General features: G+C 39.8%; 1 pseudogene; it reads left to right on the forward strand.

The window, feature by feature from the left end:
- Positions 1-14,322: 14,322 nt before the first annotated feature.
- On the forward strand, positions 14,323-15,359 carry LOC109696437 (olfactory receptor 14A2-like; annotated as a pseudogene).
- The last annotated feature ends 1,442 nt before the right edge of the window (positions 15,360-16,801 follow it).

Genomic DNA, 16,801 nt, shown 5'->3' on the forward strand with positions numbered 1-16,801 from the left:
CTGTTGTTGGTGGTGTTGCTAATGATGGCTATTCTAACAGGGGTGAGGTGGAATCTTAGTGTGGTTTTATATAGGAGCTGGAGTTACAAATAAGCACAGAAGAAAAGCTAGAATGGTCTATGTGCCCTGGTGACATGAGGCTCAGATCATGTTTAGCTTGATATAGATAGTCACATACAAAAATGTTAACATATATATTTGTGTAAACAATTTAATTGCTATTTATCTAAATTAAGAAGTGAAAACATGTTTTCAATGCATGTGTAATCTCAGCATAAAATGGGAGTTTTGAAAAAACAGAAGTTTCAGAAGCAAATAAAACCATCAAAATAAATGTTTTAATTTTTGAAATAAAACTTTTATGGAAAGAGTAAAAAAATTGAAGCTATAACAATACTAATTATGCATGATGATGAACAGGAAATTGATAGAAGATGTATAACATTCCAGAAAGGAATATTTGCAGATACAATCACTAAGCTGTTCTCAAATTTCAAAGAGCAGAGAAGTTAGTAGATACAAGGGGCTAAAACACTCTAAGCAGAAAACACATACACATATAAACTAAATAGGCAATAATGAGTGTATTATTAGCAAAGTGTTATCAACAATCTTGAAATCAGAATGACAACATAAATATATAAAGAGAAAAGTACTCCAACTGATGGGTGACCACGCATTAAAAACATTGATGGCTCACAGAGAATAGAAAATCATCTTCAAGATACTAAAAAGAATTTTTTATAAAACCCTACCAACTGTTTTCAATAATGTCCAGCATAGTTATGATTGAAATAGGAAAGCAAACTAAAAATATCATTAGATTTAGCAAGACAATGAAAATATTTTTGGCCACATACTTGTACTATAAGAAACACTGAAGTAATTTCTTCAGAGAGAAAAAAAGTATGTAAGGTGTACACCTTTAGAAATTCTCCAAATATGAAATACAAGAGTTAATAGCATTAGAAAAGGACAAAATAGGTTGTGGTACTTTTATGGATTTTGATTGGACTAAGGAGTACCCAGGTAGCTGGTGAGACATCATTTCTGGGTTTTTCCCTGGTGTTTCCAGAAGAGATTAGCTACATACTGAATGGTGTGCACCTGATCATCATTGACAAAGAATACCTTTAGGTCAGATGCCAGGACAGTCCCAAAGATAATGGGAGAGTTTTGAAGACTTGTGGCAATCAAGTCCAAGTCAGTTGTCTTTTCTCTCCTGTACTAGGACTTTCCCATTGGTAGGCAAAGATGGGTTGGCTCTGTGGGGGCAGGCAGATGCAGAAAAATGCATCCTTAAAGTCCAATCAGATAAAGAACTTTGCCTCAGCTTGGATAAGGCCCAAAAGCATGTATTGGTTTGGAACTTTACACATGGTGTAAAGTAACAGTTGTTGAGTTGACTGCATGAAGGTAGTCTGTCAAGATGCTTTTGGATCTCAATTTGGCTTTGTGAGGAATGTAGTATTGCCTCTGGTTAACAATAATAGCTCCAGACTTTAAGTCTACCACCATCAGAGTATGCTTTGGGCCAGTCTGGGGTGGGGATTGTCCTCAGTCCATACTACTGGAATCTTAAGGGGAAGCTCATGCACCTCATTCTTACAGGCACAGAGTCACCATTCCTCCTCCTGCATAGCCATGAAAGTTAGAATTTTGGCTTCAGGCCCTCTCAGCTTTAAGGCTTTTGTATTGTCAGAGTCAAAAGTTACCTGTGCCCTTAGATTTATGCCTTACTTCATGCTTTCCAAGATTGCATTTTCTGGATATGAGGAAAGGGCAGTGAGTCTGATCTCCTGTGGCCCCAACAATGGTCACTTGTCTCTGTGAGAGAGGGCCCACCAGTTGGGTCACAACTGAATGGGTCAAGCCAGTATCCTGTAGGTCAATGGGATGGCCCATATCTTCATTTGGACCATAAGCCTAGTAGTGTGGAGCCCGGTCAGACCTAGTCCTCCACATAATCCTCAAAAGTGGCCAGACTGATTATGTCTTCCTCCCAGAGTCCACTTCTCTCCTGTACAGGCCAATACTTTCCTTTAACAACTAGGCCTCTGCCTCTGGTCTGGGGGGACTTCTGGGAATCCCTGGGCCATTGGATACATTCATTTTTCCAGTATCCTTGCTGATGACTGTAGTCACACTGGTCTCTCCTTAGTTTCTCTCTAGGGTGAATCCATTCTGGGGACACTGACTACTGTCCAAGGGAATTGCCTCTTCTTCTTCCACGGCCTGCACACTGGGGCCTGCCCAACTGTTTAGCAAGAGCCACAGCAAGGAGATACATCTTTCTTTTCATTTTTCTATCAGCCTCCCGTTTGGCCTCCTGATCTTGATTGACAAAGACTTTTGTGGCCACTTCCAGAAACTGGCTGGAGTTCATATTGGCAAACATCCCAAGCTTTTGTAATTTTCACCTTGTGTTTCCCAGGGCCAAGCTGACAAAGGCTGCATTAATCACTTCTGGTTTTCAGACACCTCTCCATCAAAAGGGGTGTATAGGCAGAAGGCTCATAAAATTGACTGGAGCTCTCATCTGGCACTTGGAGGACTTTTGTTGTCTCACTCATGTTTATTGCCTTTTTTACCCTTTCTTCATGCCTCCTGATACCATTTAAGCCAATGGTAATTTTGGTCCACTTTAGGGTCCAAATATGTGTGCTCCTCAGGGAACTGGCCCTGGGCTTGGGGCCTTTAGAATGCCTGCAGAGGCATGATCTTCCGGCCACTTAAAAGCTGTCCAGGTTATATGGCATTGCTCCTCAGTATTAAGTAGAGTCAGAAGAAGCTATCAGCAGTCTGTCCTGGTGGGCTTATGAGTTTGTCTGATGAACTGTATTAGACCAATCAGGACCTGAGGCTTTTCTGTTAAGGAGGGGGTATGGTGTTTCCAATTAGGGAGGTCTTCTGTGGTGAAGGGCTGGTAGGTGAATGTCCACCTTCTTCCTTGTATCTGACCATGCTGGTTATAATATATTTGGCCCTGGACCTCTCTCAGAGGCATCTGCATGATGGTGGGTCTGGAAAAAGAGCTTAGGCCTGTATTGGGACTATTCAAATGTTCCTGTTTGAACCTAGGGTCCAGACTTACAGGGAACTGTGGAGTGAGGACTGGTGGGCTAGGAGTGAGCATGAGGTTCATGAAACTTGAGGAAGGGGGAGTTTTTGCAGTCTCAAGGACTTTTGGACTTGGTCTTGTAAGCATATTTGCTGCTGAGGCCTTCCTGTCTGATACTGCTTCTCCTTACAAGGGTGGAGGCAAAGAGGTGGATGATGGCGGTGGCAAAGGTGAGTACAGAGGCACATAAGGGGGCAGAATCCCCTGCTAATATGGGATTCTATGGCATTTTACATTTTTCCCAGCAGTTGGATGCTGCTACCACCCTGGCTACCTTGCCCCAAACACTTTCTTCAGGTGGGGCTTTAGCCACATGAGCTGTACTGAGGACTGCATCCTACCAGCAGTCAATATAAGGAAACAGCTGAAGGTCCAGCTTCCCCCACAACTACTTTAAAAACTCTATTGACTATGACCTTATCTAATGTCCACTAGGAGGGTCATCCTACACCAAAGTAGGCCAGTTTATTGCACAGAAGGTCCTAAGCCTGTCAGGACTCAGCTTGATCCCATAATCTTTATTAAATTCCTTTTTAAAGTTCTTAAGCATGCACTCTAGGGTGATGTTCTTACTCTGACTTCCTCCTATTCCTCTCATTACTAGTCCTGAGGACTGAGATAGAAATGAAAGGGATAAGAGTTGTGAAGAGGAGGTAAGGTGTCCTCCTCTCTGGCACATGGGGGAAAACAAATTAACACTACTTACTTTGTTTGTCTCCAGCCACTCCCCTCATGGTGATTTAAGCATCCCTTGTTCCTAGTGAGTCTGTATAAGCCCTGGACATGAAACCCTGTTAGGGCTCATCCTGGACCATATGAGTTGAACACGGAACTGCGGATTGGGACTCTATATTCACTACACAGTTGGGCTACATCTCAGGCTCACATTTTCACAGGCTTTCATACAGCACAGTGCTTCCATAATGCACTTTGAACCTGAGAGACATGGTTTCACCCCAAAGGCAGTTACTAGGGTGTCTCACTCCCCTTCTGCCTCCTAATGTAGGGCTGAATTTGAACTCAGTTTCTTACCAGTCTGATGAGGAGGGTTCTCAAGTTGGTTTCCAAGCATTTCCAGGTTCTTTTGTGTGACTGAAACTCACCTCTTCTGTTTGCCAGGAGACAGGCTTCCTCCCCTCAGATCAACACATCTGGTAGCACCTGGCAGGGTCAGTATTCTTTACAGGCTAGGGATGCTGAGATGGTGACAAGGAGATGAAAACACTGCTCCAAATCCCAGAGGAGCACCCCAGAAATGTTTCAGGATGGCTCAGAGAGATGGTGTACAAAAGCTTTTGGGAAGCAAGTTTATTAAACAAGCCAGCAGTGACTCAGCATACTCAAGTCCAAAGGCTGAGCCCTAAGAACAGAGGGAGCATTCTTTATATACCATATAGAGCACGTTAAAGAAATGTGGAGTACAGCTTTTCCCATACACGGTCACAAAATATTTCATTGGCTATTTTAATCTCTAGGGCAAGATGACCTTTCTCTGGTCTCACCCAAGATACTATTTGGCATTTTTCAAATAACTTGTTTTTGTTTTTTAACTGTTGCACTCAATATCTCTCATTATATCCATCATTGTCTGTCATTATCTCCTTTCTCCCTCCCTGCCTTCCTAACACAGGGAGACATCTAGGGGTTTCAATAAACTCTTACTTATTCAAGTATTTAGCTTATTGCTTATCTTTTGACCTTGCTACTACAATAGGTTCTCCACATATGTGAGGAAGTAAAAGAGAAAATTAACCCAACAGATGTGAAAAGTGCAGCACAGAAATTTAAACATGAAAAACAAAGATAATGTCTCTGCTCCAAAACCTCACAACTCAGTAACTGAATCCAAAGATAATGAATCAACTGAAATGTCTTATAGAATATTCAAAAGCCTATTGTTAAAAATGATTGGTGACCTCAAAGAAGATTAAAAGAAACAGACAAATGAAGTTAGGAAATCAACATTGACCTAATACAAATACAGCAATATTGTGAAAAACAGGTCATGCTAATGGGAGGTCACATACAAAAGGGAGAGGGTAAAAAAAAGACAGTTAAGTAGGTGAATATACTTGATGTAAGCTCTATACAAGAGTTGATTTAAATTTCTTTGAACCTGTTGAAACCAGTTTAAGAAGGGGACTATGGTATAAAGAAGAAAATTAGAGTGGATGAACCAGTTCAGATAATACATATAAACAACTATAAGATAGTTGCATCCTGTGAAACTATCTTAAAAAAATTAAAATGTCATGTGTTTAAAAAAACAGAGATAAGAAGTTGGAACTGTTAGAGAAAGGGTATGGTCACCACTTATAGGCATAAGATTTTTTATTCATTTATTTACATGTGCATACATTGTTTATGTCATTTCTACTCCCTATCCCTCATGCCCTCCCTCTCCCCCATCCTCCTCGATTCCAGGAAGAATCTGTTCTGCCCTTATCTCTAATTTTGTTGAAGAGAAAACATAAGCAACACTAAGGAAGACAAAGCATTTTTGCTAGTTGAGCTAAGGATAGCTATACAGAGAGATTCCTAGCATTGCTTCCATGAACAAATGTGTTACATCCCAAGTTGTTTCATCTCTAACTGTCCTTTTCATTAGTTCCTGATCCCCTTCTCATATTGACCTCTGTTGCTTTAAGGTTTCTGTATTAGTTCCTCTGTAGTGGGGACATCAAATACTTTCATGTTTTGAGTTTCTTAGCTATCCCCATACCTACCTTGTGTGCTATCCCCTTGTCATGTGACCCAAGTCCCATCACATTGTTTTATTTGCCCTAGATCTAAACTCCATATATGAGGGAAAACATACGATTTTTGGTCTTCTGAGCCTGGCTAACCTCACTCAGAATGATGTTCTCCAGTTCCATCCATTTACTTGCAAGTGATAAGATTTCATCTTTTTCAAGGATGAGTAAAATTTCATTGTGTATAAATACCACATTTTCTTAATCCATTCCTCAGTAGTGGGGCATTTTGGCTGCTTCCATAACTTGGTTATTGTGAATAGTGCTGCAATGAACATGGGTGTGCAGGTGCCTCTGGAGTAGCCTGTGTCACATTCCTTTGGGTATATACCCAAGAATGGGATTGCTGGATCATTTTAAGAAGCCTCCAAATTGTTTTCCAGAGTTGTTGCACTATTTTCCATTCCCACAAGCAACGTACAAGGGTTCCTTTTTCCCCACGTCCTCACCAACACCTGTTTTTAGTGGTGTTTTTGATGATGGTATTCTAACAGGTGTGAGGCAGAATCTTAGTGTGGTTTTGATTTGCATTTCCTTTATAGCTAGAGATGGTGAGCACTTTTTCATGTATTTTGTGGCCATTTGAATTTCTTCTTTTGAGAAAGTTTTGTTTAGTTCAGTTCAGGATAAGATTTTTTAAGGCTGTGTGGGTTGTTTTAAAGGTATGTGGGCAGGTATGTGGAGTTTATTGTTAATATATGTTTGTCAGGGAGGAGGCTGACTCTTTCAGTTCCAGACAGTTGGTTGAATCACTTAATGAAAACTGATGGCTTTCTGCATTACTTAAGAGAAACAAAAAATTACTGTGTGGAAAAAAAAAGGCAATGTAAAATGACATCAGAAATAGAAGAGTAGGGTGGGCCCACAGCTAAACCTTGAGATGCCTGCCTTGTTTTAAGATGACAGTACTCTTTTTCCAACATTCCTTGCTCTATGGTTAAATAGGAAGAGGGATAACAGTATTCTTCACGCTTGGTCCTGCTGAATGTGGGGGTAGAGTACAATGCCAGAGTGCAGGTGTTGGTGTTGCATGAGTAAGAAAGCTTGGACTTGTTCCTGGGATATGGCTTGAGAAATGGCAGTGATCCTGTCAGTAAAGAATCTTTTAAAAAAATTGATACCTCAAGCAAGAAAGAGCAGTCCGGGGACTATGAACAGGAAGAGGGTTAAAATTGGCATTGGCCATAAGAAGGAGGGAACCAGGATTTGGATCCATCTCAGTAGGCTCTAGCATAGTCCCTTAACCTCTTGGCTCCATCAAAGAGTCCAAGTAATTAGTAAAGAAACAACACTTTTCATCAAACATTGCACATATACCCTCATATGCAGCCTTCAGGAGGTATAATTCTTACTGATTTTGAAGAACTTACTTCTCCAAGGAGACTATTTGGTCCTGGACAGCCTCAAGTTGATCTGCAATGTCCTGGACATCTTTGCCAAGTTTTTTAGAGATGATGACTAGTTAATGAAAATAAACCCCTAAGCCTGCAGTGCCAGGACTTATCTCTGTTAAGATCCCTAAGGTGACCATCAGCGCGAAGGTCTGTACTACACAGTTCACCCTAGAGTGAATTGTTAGGAGGATAGGGAGATAAGTGGCAGTAGGCAGGAGGGAATCAGTAGCTAGTACTTTTAAGCATAGTAGCTAGCCACAATAAATGGAGTCCAGCTGTTTAGAAAAGTATGCAATAGTCTGTAAGGAATCCCATTGTTGGTTGGGCCAGGAAGCCAAGAGTATGATGGTGAGTTCTGTGGAGGTACAGATGAAAAGTATAAGGAAAGTCTGGGGAGGCCTAGGGCTTGGGCCCAGGTCAGAGCAGTCTTCAGTGAGTCAAAAGCATGAGGAGACTTGGAAGTGGGAACCAGGTGATCAGACAGAGGTCCATTTGTAAGTTTGTGAAAGGGATAGGCCAAATGGTGAAATTAGAGACCTAGATGTGGGAAAAGCTCACCAGAGGTAGTCTCATCTGATTTTGGGGAGAGGTATGAATGTTACATAGGCTTTTCAGTGAAATTGTATAGCCCATGTAATGGGAGTGATAACTAGGCTTAAGTATGTGAGAAGGAAATACAATTTGGGCCATAGACCAGGTAACATGGTAGCTCCTCTTTGCTAGAAAATAAAGTAAAGTAATAGTGTATGACAGGCATATGTCTGGGAGGGGGAACATAAGAGGAGGTCATCAATGTGTTGAAGTAGGATACTGGGGGCAGGGAAAGCTTTTCTAAGTTGTTCTGAAGTGCTTGGCCAAAAAGATGAGTGCTGTCATGAAATCCCTCTGTACAGAGGTGTGAGTCAGTGGATTAGTTCAGGTGAAGATGAAGAGAGAGCAGGTGGAGAAGTATAAGGGTATGGTAAAGAAAGCATCTTTGAGGTCAAGGCACAAAAAATGAGAGAAGTGGTGTGTGGGATTGGTGACAGGAGTGTATAAGTGTTGGGGATCATCAGATGGATGGGAATAATGGCAGAATTGATCTGGCAAAGATCCTGAGAAAGATGGTGGGTTATTTTGGGATTTTTGTACTACTAGGATGGGGATGTTTTGGGGAGAGTTAGTGGAAACAAGAATGTGAGTGTCAAGAAGAGGGATTAGTATAGGGAATAGTCCTAGGCACTTAGGACTGATAGGATATTGTGGTACTGAAATATATTTGGAGGCATTACTAAGAGATATGTGGACAGCAGAGTGATGAGAAGCCACTACCAGATGATTGGTGTCCCATAATATGGGGTCAACAGAGTCATAAAAGAAAAAAATTGGGTCAGGGGTAAGAGATTTTAGATCCTTGATTTGACATGGGAGAATAAGATGGTTTTGACTCATTTGTATAGGGAGGTTAATATGACTCTTAGTTTGTGTAGGAGATACCTTCCCAGTATGAGGATGTGACAATGTGGGATGACCAAAAAAGTATGGATCAAGGAGACATCTCCAAAGGAACAAATGAGAGGGGGAGTTATAGGAGGAGTCTCTGGTTGGCCTTTCATAGGCCTGAGATGTGGGCCCTTACTAATTAGTGAAACCACTTAGCCATTAGTGGTCGTGTTGCCTCAGTATCCAATAAGAAAGAAATAGTTTTATCAGACACTGTCTAGACTACCTAGGGCTCCATGGACTAACTGGTTGTGGGAGCAAAGGACCCCAGGCACCTTCATTCCTCTGTTGCTAATGCAACAGTAAGGAGGACAGATGGAAGAAGGAGGTTGGGACAGTGTGTGGAAGGGACCCCAGATGGAGCCCTTGGTCAGTACAGTCCATTTTCTAGTGCCCCCATCTTCCATAGATCACACAGGGCCTTCTGGGTGGCCTGGTAGGACATGCTTTAGACCAGTGCCCAGGAGTACCACAGCAGTAACAGTCCCCAGTGGATTAGGAACAGGCTGTATGCTATCTCTTTGAGACCTCTGGGTAGCCTCTGAGTGGCTGAGGCAAGCATCTGATATTTAATTTGCTTGGCATTGTGATAAGCCTCTTCCATATTGCTTAAAGCACAAGAGGCAGCATTTTAAGAGGTCTCTTCTGGGAGTTTGTGTCCCCTCTTCTAGTCTTTGAAGTTTTTCTGAATATCAGGGACCAATTCGTTTATAAATGTGATGTGATTCCCCCACCCTTGCAAGCAGCTTACTGACAATCCATTACCCACTGGAAAGACCACACCTAGCCTCAAGGAAATGACAAGCTGACACCTTGCCAGGGATCTGGAGCTGAGCAACTTATGTATCTAATTACCACTTATCTCCTCTTGCTTAACCTCACTTTGGATGACTCCACAACAGAAGAATTTTCATGCCCAGAAGTGTTTCCCCTTCAGATCCCCTATAGTTACTCCAAGTCTGTAAGCAGCTGTGGGCAAAAGTTCTCTTACTGGGATCCCCCTCTGTAGGGCTCCTTCCTGAGCAATGAATGCTGTGCTGACTTTTGTTCCATCTTTCTGCCATTTTCCATGCCTCTTTCATTTCTCACAACAAGAATCTTCATTTTAAACAAAGTGCTCAAATGTTTATTATGTACTATAACTTTACTTGCAACTTTAAAATACTATGTAATACTATGGTAAGTAGAATTAAGGGAATGTGTAAGTAATTTAGTAAAATTCTGAAAAAGTATGGGCCTTGTTATTCATGATCTATCCATCAATGTTTTCTGAGGGGGGCAGAGTAATCTGTCTTACTAAAGTTTCAATCATTATAACACTAATTGTCTTCAGAGACAAACACTTAATATGGCTATTCAGAAAGAGCTTTTCCCATCGGGAATCCTAAGGTGTTAGATAATGCGTTTTAGAAAAATCAAATGTATACCTTCTGACTGGGATTTCAAATGACATGAAATTTGGAACCTATAAGAAGGCAAAGGATTTTCCTTGTTGCTTTAGTTTGATTCCATTTCTGATGCAAACTACCACAGATTAGCAAAGTTCTTTGAGTGTTATCAGAGCCTAGGGAAGCAACTACATGTCATAAAACAGGATTTCCAAAGCAGAGTTAAGACATTCTGTTGCAATTTCAGGTTCTCAATCACTAAATTTAACTTTAGGTGAAGAAATTTCCTTCCTCAAGTGGAATTGTTTGAATTATTTCCTTGAATATGTCTGATTAAGGAGGCTAGATAGATGAGGAGACAAGGAAATATAATTGTAATAAACATTTAAAGGGCCTGAATAAGGAAGTAAAAAGTGAAATGCCTGAGCAGCTAGCCCACTGGTGTGTCCTTTTCGATGCTAAATTACAGGAACAGGGAGACATAAAGTAGCTATCTTTTTCTTCTTTGTTCATTGAGATATTAATAAGCTGCAAAGATCCTTGAATGGATAGAAGGAAAGGCTTGTCTGGCAAACACTTACCTCTTCTCCAAGTGTTTTGAGTAGGCTTTGATACCATCTCCATATTTTATGATAATAGACAGCACCTATTGTGGGCACTCAGAACCATTATCTAATGCTTAGTCTTGCTATACATCTGGGTAAGCAGATTCCCCCATTCCCAAAAAGTATGAGAGCAGAGCTTCTGAAACATATTGAGCCTTTGCTCCCATTTCCTGTGTGGAAAACGGAAATGTTTCTCTCTCTGACCCCCACCTTGTTCATATTTTATCCTATCACATTAAAGTATTTGCTAAAACTTCTACCTTCTGACAATCCTTGTTGTAAGACACCTTGAAATGCTTTTCAAGTTTGTGGATCTCAAGCACCTGTGATTTTGCATGGAAACTGGAAAGCTGTCTTTGTCCAGGTGGTTTAAGAACTGAATTATTTTAAGGTAAGAATTTCAAATTTCTTACTGTAAAAGGTGAAAATACTTTCTGTCCAAAGCAAAACTTTAAAAACTTGTAGATATTGAGAAAATTTAGGATAAACACCATGCAAGTTAACTGGGATTTCTTTTTTCTTCTTCCCCCTTCTTTATGTATTTCACTTGAATGAAGATTGTGAGTAGGCTGATATATCTTTTCCAAATTCTTATACTTATGTATACCTTTTGTCCTCTGCCCCTTATTCTTTTGTCTACTTATACCTATAACTCATTTCTGTAACCTAAAGATGGATGAACATGAGCTGAATCTTTCCTCTTCCTCTTCCCACAGCACATCCTGAGTAATGTAACAAACCTCTTTTCTCTGAGTTCACTATGCTTCTTTATTTGGTGTTTAGGGGTGGGTGGTCAAACCTGGGACATGGAATCTCAGGAGTTTGGGGCTTTGGTTCAAACTTCCAGTTTGGACACAAGTCCACTGGGTCTTTGCTGGCACAATAAAATGTTGCTTCTTGCTAAACTGCCTCAGTGTCCTGTATCTCTGCTTGAGATTCTTGCAACACACTGATGAATGTCAGGGAAAAGAGATTTAATTGCATGTGGCTATGTTGGGAAGACAAAAAGAAAAATCTTGGGGTCTAGTGACTCCAAGATTGTCTTTAAGAAGCTGACAGGAAGTTTGAGATTTTATAGAAAGGGAGTCAAGGAAATGGTTTGAGGTATACAAGACTGATAGTACCAACAATCTTGGTATGCATGTGGTCTGGTGGGTTCATTACTGGCAGAGGCCACAGTCTTGGTCAGGCAGTTGGTCTGGTCCTGTTCTGGGAAGTTATTGCCTGAATGGTGTAATCTGGTTCCTGTTTGAAAGGATTCTTTGGATAATTGTTCTTACCGAGAGGTGGCAGCTTCATGTGGCTCCAGTCCATTGTCATAAAGATGTTGTCTATCAGTCCTCCTTCTTCTGGAATGCAAGGTGAGTGGGAAGGACAAGCAACTCAAAAAAAGTTAATGAGTTATAAAGACAAAATAGAGTTTATGAGGTAATGTGGCAGAGAAGATAAAAATGGAGTTAGCTAGGACAGTACCCTTTTTTAGGTGGTCATTATCTCAGTTATTTTTCTGGGAGAAGTTCTAGGAGTTGTTATCTGGAGCCAGGCAGGTGGTCCTTCCGAAGGAAGGTCTACTGTTGGGTGTAGTTTTAGTACCTTGGCATGCAGATGTTATCCATCTTTCTTGAAATCCAAGGTAATTGCCAGGTGACTGCAAAGAGAATGACAGAGCAAAGACAGATACAAAATGGAGAATGCTATGCTTTTCTCCTGCTATTAGTTAATTCATGGACCCAAGAAGGTGTCAGTGATTTTCAGCAAAAACAGTTTGAGCACCTCTTTCATATTGACATGGCCTTCAATCTCAAATATTAGATTCAGTTTTCCCTATGTAAGAATAATTATGCATGTTCAAGTAGTCTTGATTACACTGTTGTCTCCTTGATCATTATCTCATTTTTGATCACATGTTATCTTATGGAAGTCAAGGGAATTGCCACTTCTGGGGAGACAAATTCCATTTAATGTAAGGAAATTGCCACTAGCCAAGGAGAAATCTTCATGTGCCTTGCAACATCCTGCAAAGCAGGATGTTAATTTATCAGGTTGATGACCCTGGGAGAAGAGGGACAATTTGGTCTCCATGAGATTTTTGGGTACAGCAGAGTGATGTCTGTGATCAAAAGACTTCCAAATTCTTTGTGTCCTGCAGGGAAGAATCCATCTCAGGACATATGGGTGTAAATGGAGTTTATTAAATGTTAAGGAAGATAAATACAAAAGGGAGCATGGAGGGGTCCAGATGGAATCTGGAGGCAGATTTCTTTTCCAAATGCTTTTAAAACCTGTGCTAAACTATGGGAATGTAAGACCCAGCTGATTTCCATCCAGTAGTCAATGAGTGAGTTGCTGCATGGACCATTCCCCATACAAGTGAGGGTGGTCCCTAAATCAGAGCTTGGTCCATCTGAAATGAAATACTAAGTTTCTATGAGTCCCAAACTTTCCCTAATTTTACCCTGCCTCAACATGATTGATTCTGATTGAGTGGAGCAGTCTCAAAATGGGAGGATCTACATATACTGCTTCATTGTTTCAGAAAATTTAGGGTAATGATGGAAGACTTCTAGGTGCCACACAGGGGCCTGAAACAGGACTTTGTAAAAGCAGGCAGTTAGGAATGTGCTCAAAATACCTTAGTTACTGTTATCTCAGTGTCTCAGCCTTGACAGTGGAGGATCATCACTTCAGATGTTCCCATTAGAAAAGCACTCTTAAATCTGAGTGGAAATTTGTCTCAAAATTAAAGTGATGGAAACAGATAGAAAACGAAAGTACTAATGTTAAGGTTTTAACCTTCAGATATCTATAGGCCAAGGTGAAGACATAAATCTTTAACAAAAAAAGCAGACTCTAAGATGCTGCTTCAGTTTTTACAACAGGAAAGATCTTTTATGAAGCTTGGAAAGTAAATTGGGACAACTTCAGAGTTTAATAAAGTCATAGCCATCTTGTAAGGCTGATGCCAACGGATAAATCTCTTATGAAAATTACTTGATGACATTTATTTTTCTGCTTATTTATGTATTTATTCAACACTGATTGACACCTAAACACTACATATTTATGGGGGGCTGCAATGTGATGTTTCCATACATGCATATGTTATCTAAAGATTACATGAGAGCAAATAGCATATCTATCACCTTATCCATGTTTCACTTATTTGCTGTGTAGGCATATAAAATCATCTCTTTTAACTAATTGAAAAGAAAAGAATTCTTTACAGCTTAAGAGGAAAGAAGACAGCCCTCAAACCTATTTCTGTCAAAATTTTAAGCAAGACTAATTGAGTTCTCCTACTAGTAAATTGTTTTAGAAGAAAAAAAAATAAAAACTAGGTGTTGGATGTGGAGGTCAATGGTAAATCACCTGCTTAGGATGCAAGAGACCCTAAGTACAATCAATAGCATAAAGAAAATACATACAGAAAGAGTGACAGAGAGAAAGACAAACAGAGCCAGAGATGAGACAGAGTTTTCTTTAAGGCAAATCAAGAGATATCTAATGTAAATACATGATTTATTTTTTACTTACTGATTTTGTATATTAGTATGATTATTTTTATAGTGTGTATATAAACTGTTTTATATCTCCCCTCCTTGACAGTAGTGAAGAGGATCTACTGATGATCTAGTATGGCTAACGGTGCCTTGGTGACAAAATTCCTCCTGGTAGCATTTTCTGATGTCCAAGAGCTGCATACTTTCTACAGTCTACTCTTCTTGGTGACATACCTGGCAGTCCTGATGAGTCACCTTCTCAGTATCCCACTTATCACTCTGGACCTGCAGCTGCAAACACCCATCTATGTCTTCCTGAAGAACTTGTCCATGTTGCATGTCCTCCTTGTGTCTGTCCCAATACCAAATTTCATTGTCAATAGCCTGACACACAACAATTCCGTTTCCATTCTAGGATGTGCCTTCCAGTTACTTTTATAGACTTCCTTCTCAGCAAGAGAAACATTTGTCCTCAATGGCATGTCTGATGACCACTATGTGGCCATCTGCTGTCCTCTGCACTATGAGGCCATCATCAATGGTAGTGCCTGTGTTCTGATGGCAGGAGTTTCCTGCAACCAATGGAGGACTCTTTGGAGCTGTGTATACAGATGGCACATTCTCCATGCCTTTCTGTGGCTCCAGTGTTATCCTAGTTTTTCTGTGATGTTCCCTCATAACTAAGGATGTCCTGCTCTGAAACATCCATGGTTGTTTATGCAAGTGTTGGAATTGGAATGTGCCAAGGCATGTCTGCTTTATCTGTATAGTGATCTCTTATGTTTACATTTTATCCACTGTGCTAAAGATTCCCACCACTAAAGGTCAGTTAAAAGCTTTCTCCACATGAATCCCCAATCTTACTGTTTTCACTGTTTTTATCATAACAGCTTGTTTTGCTTATCTCAAGCCACCTTCAAATACACCTTTTCTGTATTTCTGTAGAACATAGGCTGCTCTCTGTGTTCTACACTGTGTTGTCCCCAGCAATTAATCCTGTGATCTACAGCCTGAGGAACATGGACTAAAATGGGCTCTGATGTGGTTGCTACAAAAACTCCAAGTCAAGAGGCGGAGTTCCTTTACAATTCCAAGTGTTTTTCAGTGATGGAGCACTTCACAAGTGACAGTTCTTTTATTTTTATTTTTAACTTTGGAAAGAATTGAGGAAAGAAACATATTAGCCTTTTTCCTCTGAGGAATACTCATTTTTGCTCTGAACAATAGTCATGAAACTCCCCACATTATACAGTTTGTATGCACTAACAAAAAGTGTGGAAAGAAAATATTAGAACCCATATAACAATTACTAACATTTAATAATTAATAAAATTATTCATTTTTTTGAAATTTTTCTTATATTAACACCTGGAGTCATGGTATTCTTTTCATGCTGTCCTATGACATAGAACCTCTCATTTGGGCGATATAACTTTCTGAAAGAATGGTTTCTATTTCATGGCAAGTTTTTATCTTTTTAATTTCACAACACATTTCCCATATTTCTGTCACAGAAAACACAAAATATTGAGATAACTCAGTGGATTGCATGATATGGAAAGCATGTAAGAGAGTATGGTGAAATACATATGTAGCTGCCCTGAGACACTCCAGTGCTGAGACCTAGCAACAACAGGCAAACCAGTGCTGGAGGCCCAGCATCATTCCAGAGGAGTGCCCCAGTCAAAAACAGGCTTTCAGGGGTAACCCTTAAATCAGAGACACTCTCCCAGAGGAAGACACCTGTGACTGAGTTCTTACAGCAAATATTGTCCGTATACATAGAGAAGACTCCCAGAAACAACCCAGGCCCTTCAAGTCACAAGACTTGTGTATAGTGTGACCCAAACATCTATAATTCAGGAACTCTCACAGTGGAAAAGTTATTGTCTTTAATTAAAGAGTGAAGGGAAGCTATAGAATCTCTCACAATTACAGCAGCCATGTCAGAATTCAATTAAAAATATACTTTCACTCAGCTATGTCAGGTCTTCCATGGTATATTTGCTAGTATCCCCAGTGTGAAAGCTTTTATTTTTACCATCTGTATAATCTAAATGGAGGTCCTATGTCTTATCAGAATATATTTAATTTCTGAACTTTAAATTTAACTGTCTAAGAAAAATCCAAAGTTTCTATGAATTTTCAGTGATTATATACTTATTTTCATTCAGATTGACAGTGCTTCATTGTTACTTGTTTTAATTAAATGGCTTAGTATCATTACTTGGTCACAGGCAAACTTATTTAAGGATGTCCTCAAATATACTCTGGATACTATTTTTATTTTTAACACATTGAAATCATCCTAAAGTATAATTAAAAGAAAACTTTTGATATCTCTTACACATTAAATTATCTTTATATTTTTTCAGAGGATCTATAGAAAATTATATCATTGTTTTTTTCCTTTAATGAAAGAGATATGTTAAACTGACGTCTTTGACCTGAATGATTAGCTATTTTCAAAATTCAGTGAGAAAAATGTCACAAGAGAAAGGAAGCCTACCTTCAGTTAAACTTATATTGGTAGAATTTTTATTGATTTACTTATTGAA

The sequence above is a fragment of the Castor canadensis genome, chromosome 15 (assembly GCF_047511655.1).
Source record: "Castor canadensis chromosome 15, mCasCan1.hap1v2, whole genome shotgun sequence".
Lineage (NCBI taxonomy): Eukaryota > Metazoa > Chordata > Mammalia > Rodentia > Castoridae > Castor > Castor canadensis.